Raw genomic sequence first — 8,555 nt, forward strand, 5'->3', positions numbered from 1 at the left:
TGTAGGAACAGCACCTTATATTCCGTCTGGGTAACCTTCAACCTGAAAGCATGAACATTGACTTCTCTAACTTCCGCTAATGCCGCATCTCCCCTTCGTACCCCATCTGTTATTTATTTATATACACACATTCTTTCTCCCTCTCTCCTTGTTCTCCTTCTGTCCCTCTGACTGTACCCCTTGCCCATCCTCTGGGTCCCCGCCCACCACCTTTTCCTTTTCCCTGGGCCTTCTGTCCCATGAACCTCTCATACCCCTTTTGCCAATCACCTGTCCAACTCTTGGCTCCATCCCTCACTCTCCTGTATTCTCCTATCATTTTTGATCTCCCCCTCCTCCTCCCACTTTCAAATCTCTTACTAACTCTTCCTTCAGCTGGTCCTGACGAAGGGTCTCGGCCCGAAACGTCGACTGTACCTCTTCCTAGAGATGCTGCCTGGCCTGCTGCGTTCACCAGCAACTTTGATGTGAGATCCTTGTCGTGAACCTTCTTTCAACACTCTCTAATGTAAGCACATCTGGCTGGATTATTTAAAGGCCGAAAACCGCTCGCAACACCCCAAATAGGGCCTCAGTGGTCCCTTAAAATTAAATCCTGTCTCTGGAAATGAATGCTGGCCTTGAATTTGCCATCCTCACCACTGACTCCTTGGACAATCCAGACCGTTGTTTGCCAATTTTTTTCAGCTTCCTCCCAGGTACATCATCGGCCCTGATGTCTTCTGAGGGCTCACCCACCTGAGGGATGATTCTTAAGTGACACAAGAGAAGGGGGCAACAAGAGCTGAGCAATGTGCCCCTCTCTAAAGTCCTGTTCAACTGCAACGTGACTTCCCAATTGGTGTACTTTCTGAACCCTCCGCATCTCCACCATGTCCTCTTCCCCCTACAAACTAACTGTTTTACCGTCACCCCATCCCTCCCCTAAAATCCTGCATCTTCGGCACCACTTCCCGGTCCAATCACCCAATCCCTTCCCTTCACCCTTGCCCGTCTCCATGATCCCCTCTCTCTTGTACACCCCGGCAGACTCTGTCAGCACCAGCGGTCCCTGCACCCGTCCTTGTCTTCCTTCCTCCCCTACGAACCACTTCGTCGTCAATCCTCCTTCCCATCCCCGTCACTATCAGACACGACTTCCCCTACAGCCCTCACCGTTCACGCCACCGCCATCCTCGTCCACACAATCCGTCTCTATCAACCCTCCGTCCGCTACTTGTCCCTGACCCGCTCCATCCCCTAAAGCTATGAGCCACCTTTAGAATACAAGACCATAAGACAATGGAGCAGACGTCGGCCGTTCGGCCCATCGAGTCTGCTCCGCCATTTTATCAAGAGCCGATCGATTTTCCCATTTAGTCCCACTCCCCCGCCTTCTCACCATAATCTTTGATGCCCTGGCTACTCAGATACCTATCAATCTCTGCCATAATACACCCAATGACTTGGCCTCCACTGCTGCCCGTGGCAACAAATTCCATAGATTCAGCACCCTCTGGCTAAGAAAAATTCTTCGCATTTCTGTTCTGAATGGGCGCCCTTAAATCCTTAAGTCTTGCCCTCTCGTGCTAGTCTCCCCCATCATGGGAAACAACTTTGCCACATCCACTCTCTCCATGCCTTTCAACATTCGAAATGTTTCTATGAGGTCTCCCCTCATTCTTCTAAACTCCAAGGTGTACAGTCCAAGAGCGGTCAAACGTTCCTCATATGTTAACCCTCTCATTCCCGGAATCATTCTAGTGACCCTCTCTCTCCTCTGGACTCCTTTATCTCTCTGTTCATATGGAATTCTGGGGAGGAAGTGGGAGAGGTGACGTTTGGTGTGACAACACCCCGTTCCCCTCCACCGGTTATCGATCTCTCGGTTCTGAGCCTCTGCCTGTTCTGCGAGTACAGGCCAGTCTTGTGTTCCACACCACTTCCTCCCATTGACAGCTATCTCACCAGAACGTGCTGGCTCCCATCAATATCATCACGCCCCGCTTCCAATCCTCTTCTCCTCCCTGCACATCATCTGAGCACAAATGCACGCACAATCTCCGAGACCGACATACCGCCAGGATGGAGGATCATGGAAGATAGGTGAGAGCAAATGATCTTCAGAACCTGGACCAGGAGGCGGGGTGAGGAAGCTTTAATTTGAGTCTGAACCCCAAGGGTGTGTGCTTAGACGGTGTGGAGGAAACTACTCTCCATGCCTGACCCTGGCAGTGCGTGAGGGGACGGGGTGGAGGGAGCTTCATTCTGTGTATCACTCCGGGTGTGCGGGATGTGACGGCATGAAGAGAGCTTCACTCTGTGTCTGAACCCCGCAGTTTGTGATTGGTTTGTGCGGAGGGAGATTCATTCTCTGTATGCCCCAGGGATTGTGTCTGGTGAATGTGTGGAGATAGTTTCACTCTATGTCTGACCCCAGGAGTGTGTGATGGGACAGTGCGGAGGGAGCCTCACTCGGTTTTTAACCCTGTGAGTGCGTGATTGTGCGGTGCGGAAGGAGATTCACTCTGAGTCGCTATGGGAACCAGTAGTATCGATAGGAAGAGAGGCGAATTTCCAAAGTTATGTATCTGCAGGTGTAGCCAGAAATACAAGGCACATCCAGGTTAATACGTGGCCAAGGAGTTGGGGTCGGAACGAATGCTTCAGATATGCGGACCATTGGGCTGTCTTCCAAGGAATGTGCGACCTCTGCAGACGAGACGGTTCCATTTTCTTTCAATTCAATGTAATGAAAGTTTAATTGTAATTCCATCATGCATGAATACCCATGAGTACAGCCTGGACGAAGCTGCTAAACACAACGCCAACAATCACACACGACACAGAGCACGCTAAATATGTAAAAGAGAGAAAGATAGCAAGCATATGTAGTATATCAGTTAAATACATTCACGCAATATTTCCACATGCGTGCGCACACACGCACGCACACATACACTTGTGTATACATAATACACACACACAAACACACACACAAACACACACACACACACAATACACACACACACACACAAACACACACACACACACACACACACACACACATACACATACACGCGGGCGCGGGCATATATATAAACAGCTTGAGGACTTGGACAGTTTGAATGTAACCAAAATCGACAATCTACAACAACAGAACCTATTTTCTACCGATTTCGTGGTTGTGCACCGCTCTCTCAGTTTATGCCTGAACTGTAGTGGAACTAATATCCCAGTGGGAAGGTTTGTCCTAAAAAGGGGACGTTGTGGTGTTAAAATTAGAGTTGCAGGGGGAAGAAAACCAGAATGGCTTAACAGATTGCGGAATCATTGTCGGGACAGATGTTGCTCAGACCTCAGACAATGTCAGGAAGCAAAAGGTTGAGCCTGCTGGGATTCATGATCTGAGCTGCGTACGTCTCAGTGCAGAAAGTATTGGACGAAAAGCAGGTGGTCTCAGGGCAGGGTTCAACGCCTTGAAGCATGATATTTCAGCCATTAGTGACACTTGCGTGCAGGAGGGGCAGGTCTGTTAGCTCAACCTTCCTGTTTACCGCTGTTCATAGTCGAGCTAAGGCATATATCACTTAGGATCAGGGGCTGCTTTACTAGTCAGGGAAAATATCACAGCGGTGCTAAGTTAGGGTACACTGAAGAACTCGTCTCGGTGAGGCTTTAGATAGATAGATAGATAGACGGATAGATATACTTTAGTAATCTCAAGGGAAATTTGGTTTCGTTACAGCCGCACCAACCAAGAATAGAGCGTAAATAGAAACATAGAAACATAGAAAATAGGTGCAGGAGTAGGTCATTCGGCCCTTCGAGCCTGCACCGCCATTTATTATGATCATGGCTGATCATCCAACTCAGAACCCCGCCCCAGCCTTCCCTCCATACCCCCTGACCCCCGTAGCCACAAGGGCCATATCTAACTCCCTCTTAAATATAGCCAATTAACTGGCTTCAACTGTTTCCTGCGGCAGAGAATTCCACAGATTCACCACTCTCTGTGTGAAGAAGTTTTTCCTAATCTCTGTCCTAAAAGGCTTCCCCTTTATCCTCAAACTGTGACCCCTCGTTCTGGACTTCCCCAACATCGAGAACAATCTTCCTGCATCCAGCCTGTCCAATCCGTTTAGGATTTTATACGTTTCAATCAGATGCCCCCTCAATCTTGTAAATTCCAACGAGTACCAGCCCAGTTCATCCAGTCTTTCTTCATACGAAAGTCCTGCCATCCCAGGAATCAATCTGGTGAACCTTCTTTGTACTCCCTCTATGGCAAGGATGTCTTTCCTCAGATTAGGAGACCAAAACTGCACACAATACTCCAGGTGTGGTCTCACCAAGGCCTTGTACAACTGCAGTAGTACCTCCCTGCTCCTGTACTCGAATCCTCTTGCTATAAATGCCAGCATACCATTCGCCTTTTTCACCGCCTTCTGTACCTGCATGCCCACTTTCAATGACTGGTGTATAATGACACCCAGGTCTCGTTGCACCTCCCCTTTTCCTAATCGGCCACCATTCAGATAATAATCTGTTTTCCTATTTTTGCCACCAAAGTGGATAACTTCACATTTATCCACATTAAATTGCATCTGCCATGAATTTGCCCACTCACCCAACCTATCCAAGTCGCTCTACATCCTCTTAGCATCCTCCTCACAGCTAACACTGCCACCCAGCTTCGTGTCATCCGCAAACTTGGAGATTCTGCATTTAATTCCCTCATCCAAGTCATTAATATATATTGTAAACCACTGGGGTCCCAGCACTGAGCCTTGCGGTACCCCACTAGTCACCGCCTGCCATTCTGAAAAGGTCCCGTTTATTCCCACTCTTTGCTTCCTGTCTGCTAACCAATTCTTCATCCACATATATACCTTTCCCCCAATACCGTGTGCTTTAAGTTTGCACACTAATCTCCTGCGTGGGACCTTGTCAAAAGCCTTTTGAAAATCCAAATATACCACATCCACTGGTTCTCCCCTATCCACTCTACTAGTTACATCCTCAAAAAATTCTATGGGATTCGTCAGACATGATTTTCCTTTCACAAATCCATGCTGAATTTGTCCGATCATTTCACCGCTTTCCAAATGTGCTGTTATCACATCTTTGATAACTGACTCCAGCCGTTTCCCCACCACCGACGTTAGGCTAACCGGTCTATAATTCCCCGGTTTCTCTCTCCCTCCTTTTTTAAAAAGTGGGGTTACATTAGCCACCCTCCAATCCTCAGGAACTAGTCCAGAATCTAACGAGTTTTGAAAAATTATCACTAATGCATCCACTATTTCTTGGGCTACTTCCTTAAGCACTCTAGGATGCAGACCATCTGGGCCTGGGGATTTATCTGCCTTCAATCCCTTCAATTTACCTAACACCACTTCCCTACTAACATGTATTTCGCTCAGTTCCTCCATCTCACTGGACCCTCTGTCCCCTACAAAAAAAAAAAAAAAAACAACAACAATAAAACAACAAAATGCAAACTATGACAGATGGAAAATCAGTCCAGGACCAGTCTAGTGACTCAGGGTGTCTGACCCTCCATGGGAGAAATTGCAAGTTCGATGGCCACAGGCAGGAACGGCCTCCCGTGCCGCCAAGTGTTGTATCACGGTGGAATGTGGCCGAAGTCCAACAGTAAAAAGTTCAATATCCAGTCTTCAAACACGCTCCTCGATCGTAATATACCTCGGACTGCACCATCCGTTGTTAGCCAGAACAGCAAGCACCCAACTCCTTAACGCTCGCCACTCTCAGTGCACTCTCGGTCAGCCGGGACAGTGTTACCCACCGAACTCCTCTTCTCCAAAAGTCTCTGTTGTCTCGACCCGGTCCTCTTTCCTCGGCTTCGTGATCCCTCTCTACATCCTCTGCGTGTTTTCCTCCGGATTTCAGCAGAGGTGTCCGCCACTCTGTTCGCTAAGCCGGCCGGTATTTGCTGGTCCATGGAATACACAATGCGACCTTGCTTCTGTCCAGCGTGTCGGGATGTAACCAATCCAGCGCTAAAGAAAACCCAAATGAAACTCTCTCTACCAGCATGTTAGAGAGGGTGCAACTTCGACGTGTTACCGTGAGAAAAAAAAAATACAAAAACTAACGTAAATTAAAAAGTAAGAAGAAGAAAGTAAGAATAGATCGGAGCGGCTGGACCAGGCTGCATGCAGGACCGGCGCATGCGCACTAGGATGTGTGGAGCTGAGGATTAAGAAAAGTATGAACTCACTCATGGGGCTACATTAACTACCACCTCAGATTCCCAGCGATTCAGAGGAACAAATCTGCAGAGAGTTCGGAATCTGTTGCATGAAACATCAGGTTGTGACATTCGGTGATTTAAACTTTGTTGGTATCGACTGTGAGCCTCACACTGTGAAAGGACCAGAGCGACAGTTTGTCAAATGTTTTCAAGACAGTTTCCTTAATCAGTAGGTATAAAGTCCCAACGAGAGAGTGAAATACTTGATATGCTCCTGCGGAATGGAACAAGGCACGGGACAGAAATGTGTGCAGATGGCCACTTTCCATCTAGTGATGGTAATGCCATTAGATACAAGGTTATTATGGAAAGGGACAGACATGACTTGAGGTTTAGATCCGTATTGAGTTTTATAACAATACGTGACGCAAATAGACCAGATAGCGTGTGTCTTTCACACCGGAATGGAAATGTCCTAGACGTGACATTAAAGAGGGCTAACAGACTCAATGAGGAGGGGTTTGACGTGACAATGAGGAGGGGTTTGACGTGACAATGAGGAGGGGTTAGACGTGACAATCACGAGGGGTTTGACGTGACAATGAGGAGGGGTTTGACGTGACAATGAGGAGGCCAGTGATGTTGTGGGGATGGAACTGGACTCTCTGACGGTGGTGTCTGAAAAGAGGATGCTGTACAAGTTGCATGCCATCTTGGACAATGTCTCCCATCCACTACATAATGTACTGGTTGGGCACAGGAGTACATTCAGCCAGAGACTCATTCCACCGAGATGCAGCACTGAGCGTCATAGGAAGTCATTCCTGCCTGTGGCCATCAAACTTTACAATTCCTCCCTTGGAGGGTCAGACATCCTGAGCCGATAGGCTGGTCCTGAACTTATTTCAAAATTCACTGGCATAAATTACATATTACTATTTCACTATTTATCGTTCTATTACTACTTATTATTTATGGAGCAACTGTAATGAAAACCAATTTCCCCCGGGATTAATAAAGTCTGACTATGACTATGACTATGATTATTTACACTGTATCTGACCCCTTGTAGAGTGCACATGGATGGTGCAGAGGTGGTGGGGGGAAGGGGTGGTGTTGGGGGGCGGCAGCTTCAATCTGCATCTGACAACGAGACTGCGTGATGGGACAGTGTGCATGGAACTTCATTCTGTACCTGAATCAGGAAGCGTGTGATGGTTTGGTGCATAGAGAGATTCACATTTTTTCTGACCCCCGTCTGTTTGTGATGGCACAGTTTGGATGGGGCTTCACTCTGTGTCGATACATGGAGTGGAGTGATGGGATGTTGTGGTGGTAGACGCTAGAAGTGTGTGATGGGACAGTATGGAGGATGCTTCACTCTGTGTCAGTCCCCGGGAGAGTGTGATGGGACGGTGTGGAAGGAGTTTCACTGTGTCGGACCCCGGGAGTGAGTGATGTGACGGTGTAAGCTGGAGCTTTAATCTGTGTCTAACACCGGGAGTGTGTAATGATATAGGTGTTTGAAAAATTCACTCTCGCCAGACTCCAGGAGTCTGTGATGAGACGGTGTGGAGGGAGCTTCACTCTGCGTCTGACCACTTGTAACTTACTTTTGAGGGAATCCTGCAATTCCATAAATCCCTTTGCACCGTAGAATTGCGATGTTTTTTTCTGCATTTAGAAAGAAGTCTACACTTTATTTGCTTCTATCAAAATGCGAGGTCACGCACCTATAGACACGGTGTTACATCAGCCACTAGTTTGCCCATTTCTCTCTGCTACTTCAGCACTGTCTGTAGATGGGAAATGTTATGACCGAGCTGCACTGACTGTGGTTTCCCGATGAGGAAGCAAAACATCTGTTGCAGAGGGAGATGCACTGCCCGGGATTTGGAGCTTGTGGATAAGACCTGAGGAAATGATTGTGCTGAACTCTGAGCTGTTGTCAATAAACCGCAGCCAGATGTCGGTATTGCAATTGTACAGATGGTCCAAGACCCACTGGGGAGCAAATACGGTCGTGTTCGATTTGGCTACGAATAGCATGGGGAGGATACGTGACGAGGGATACAGGGAATTAGATTAAAAGGCAGGATCTCCACGTGTTGCTACACGTGCCTCTGAACCCGGGGGGGGGGGGGTGTTGCGACGCAGTGGAAGGGTCTTCACTGTCTCTAATCCCCGCAATAAGTGATGGGATGTGAGTGGGGGAGCCTCACTCTCTGTCTGACACGAGGAGTGTATGTTCAAACGGTGTGGAGGGAGCTTCAATCTTTTTCTGACCCCTGGTGGATGTGCAGTGATAGTGTATTGGGAGATTCACCGTGGATCTCACCCCCGCTGTTTAGATTGG

This window comes from Mobula birostris, chromosome 13, assembly GCF_030028105.1.
Source record: "Mobula birostris isolate sMobBir1 chromosome 13, sMobBir1.hap1, whole genome shotgun sequence".
Classification (NCBI taxonomy): Eukaryota; Metazoa; Chordata; class Chondrichthyes; order Myliobatiformes; family Myliobatidae; genus Mobula; species Mobula birostris.